The 3,325-nt window shown below is 38.3% G+C and overlaps 1 protein-coding gene across 6 annotated transcripts in view; it reads left to right on the forward strand.

Moving 5' to 3' along the window:
• Positions 1-3,325, forward strand: part of RECQL2 (RECQ helicase L2) — a 21,784-nt gene that overhangs the window by 6,691 nt on the left and 11,768 nt on the right. The gene's annotated exons all lie outside the window — the stretch shown is intronic.

The raw sequence follows: 3,325 nt of genomic DNA on the forward strand, positions 1-3,325 counted from the left end.
TATAACATACCTTTTTGACCAATTGAGTCGTGCAAAGTATTTTTCCAAATTAGATATGAGATTGGGCTATTATAAAGTAAGAGTTGTCATGGGAGATAAACCGAAAGCCCCCTGCGTGAAGTGGTAAGGTGTATTTGAATTTCTTGTTATGCTTTCTAGACTAACCAATACTTCTGCCACATTTTACACGTTGATGAATCAAGTTTCTCACGATTATCTGAACAAGTTTGTGGTACTCTACTTGAACGATATCGTCGTGTACAGTTCAACCTTAGAGAAGCGTCAAACGCACTTGCAACAAGTCTTTCAAAAGTTACGCGACAACTAGTTGTATGTGCAAAAAAAGCATGCACATTCGCACAAACTCGAATTCAGTTCGACCAAATAATTAACCAAGGTCACATCCAAATTGATTTGCAAAAGGTGAAGGCTATCAAAGAATGGGCCAACCTTTAAAATACAATTGAGCTTTGTTCATTCTTAGGACTAACAAATTATTATTGAAGATTCATGGAAGAATATTCAAAAAGAATGGTAGTACTCAAATTTGTTGAAAAAAGGGAAAACTGGAGTTGGACGTCGTAGTGCCAAAGAGCTTTTGGAAGCTTGAAAGACACGGTGAGGACAGACCCCATTTTAACACTCTAATATTTAAAAGCCCTTCGAGGTACAAACAAATGCATCAAATTTTGCCTTTGGAAGAAAGTTGTTACAAGGACACCAGTTGCATTTAAAAGTTGTAAGTTGAATGACACATAGAGGAGATACACCGCACAGAAGAAAGAACTAGTAGCAGTGATTCATTATTTACGGGCGTAGTGACACTACTTGCTAGGATCACAATTCATAGCTAAGACTGACAACACCATCATAAGTCACTTCCTCACCCAACCAAAACTTACAATCAAGCATGTGAGATGCAAAGAGTTCCTAGCCAAGTTTGATTTCTCTTTGGAGCACAAAGCCGAAAGGCAAACCGTGTATCAAAAGCCCTGAACAATAAGCCAGAATTCATAGCTCTCAAGATGATAGAGCCAATGACAGCCAGCAAAGTGACCACAAATATCCATAATTTTATTGAAGAAAACTTCCATCGAGATCCCCAAGTAATCGCCATTATCAAATTAGTGGAGAGTGAAAAGTCGAAATTCTTTTGAGTGGAGAATGGACACCTACTAACGAAAGGGTCAAGCATATTTGTTACAAAGGCGGAAAAGTTGAGATAGAAGATGCAAGAATGTCACAACAACCCTTAGGAAGGACATCCAAGCTGGCAGCAGACCGTTGCACTATTGAAACAAGGTTACTGTTGACCTCATGCTACAGGATATTATGGATTATAATAAGATGTACCCCATTAGCCAACAAGACAAAATGGACAAAGATCGACAAGAATGCTCGAACCTTTATCAATATCGATCAAACCGTGGAAAAGTAATTCTCTAAACTTCATAGTAAGACTTTCGAAAGTAGGAGATATGACATTGATCCTGGTAGTGGCCCGTTTCTCATAATATGCGACATTCATCTCGGTGCAAAAGTTTGCTTCCGCAGAAGAAATGACTCATGATTTTTAAACATCTAGTAAAATATTGAGGTGTTCTTAAAAGTATTATCAATCACAAGAATCCAAAGTTTATCGAATTATTCTAGAATGAGCTTTTCAAGCTATTGGAGTCAAAACTCAACATCTCTACTAGTTATCATCCGCAAACAAATGGCTAAACAAAACACCTCAATGAGTTGCTAAAAGAATATCTATGACACTTTGTACAAGCGAATCAAAAGAATTGGCCCAACAAGTTAAACGTGGCTCAGCTATGTTTCAATTCGCAAAAAAGCTCAACCAGTTACAAAACTCCTTTTAAAGTCGTCACTGGATAACAATCTAGACTTCCTCATACCTCAGTGGAACATATACTAGAAAGAGTTCCCGAGCATTCAACTTTGCTAAAGAGTGGAGACAAAACACTGAAATTGTCAGATCATAATTAAACAAAGCCTCCAACCGCGTGAAAAAGTGAGCAGATAAAGATCAAAGGGAACAACACTTTAAGGTGAGAGACCTGGTGCTTGTGAAGTTGGTACCCGAACAACTCCAATTCTTAAAGAAAAGGGATAAGAATAGTGCAAAAATATCAAGATACAGTACCGATTATTGCAAAAGTTGGAAGACTTCCGATAAGATTGATATGCCCAAGCGATGAAGGTACACTTCGTGTTTCATGTCAGCAACCTGAAGCCATTCCATGCAGATCCAACAGACACAAACAGCAATAAAGGCATCAAAGCTACCATCAACATTAAACCACCATCACAGCATAGAGGAGATTTCGACAAGGAGGACAACGATAATCAACCGACGACCAACACACAAGTATCTAGTGAAATGAAAAAGTTTGGAACCAAAAGAAATCACCTGGGAAAAAGAATTCGACCTTCGCACCTTCAAATAGAAGATTGAAGAATTCCAAATCAACCAGTCAACGGGGATGTCGACAAATTGACTAGGAGAGGATGTCATAAGCTAACCTCGTATAAAGCCATGAGAGGGTAGAATTCTCGAGGAGTTTTAAGTCTTTTGTGCTTCTAAGGGAATGTTCCCTTTTTTAAACATTGTAACGGCAATTGGTGACATTTGTAAAAATTTTTGTTACATCTATAAGGAAAAAACCCTTTAAGAGATATCCCCATCTCAAGTATTGTAATGGCTATGGGTAAAATACTTAAAAAATCTCGTAAACTTTTTACAAAGGATGAGCAGTTGACGAATTATTAACCTACCTCACTAGTAAAAGTATGTAGCGAATCATCTAAGACTATCCGTATGGTCCGACGATGATGTGTCTTGCTCCCTTTATATTCATATTAATAAAATATTTTTTTTTATTTAACCTCAGTGATTGCGTATATGGCACTCAATATGCTTTATGATTTCAGTGTATTGCCTTAGACTAATATGTTGCTATTGTTGATGTTTGATCAGATATAAACCAATTATTGACTAACTTGAATGAAAACGTCCACTCAAGCGCCACACTTTTCTGTCCATCTCGCCTCTACTTTTTTGTCCATCGTTTGTACTTCTGGGTGGCATGCTCAAGGCTTACTCTGCCAAGGTCTCAGTGTTCATGCCACTTGTTGGCATAACAAAATGTCACTGGTGTTGGTCCCGTATAGCTGTTGACTAGAGCACCAAAAGTCACAGGCTGATGCCCCATGACTACCTCGAAAAGACTCTTGCTTGTGGACTCCCATTGCTGCAAGTTGTAGCTGCACTGGACAACATCTAGCAACTGGCACCAATTTGTTTGAGTGTTACGAT

The sequence above is a fragment of the Theobroma umbraticum genome, unplaced genomic scaffold (assembly GCF_002168275.2).
Source record: "Theobroma umbraticum cultivar Fairchild unplaced genomic scaffold, ASM216827v3 scaffold_30.0, whole genome shotgun sequence".
NCBI classification, from domain to species: Eukaryota; Viridiplantae; Streptophyta; class Magnoliopsida; order Malvales; family Malvaceae; genus Theobroma; species Theobroma umbraticum.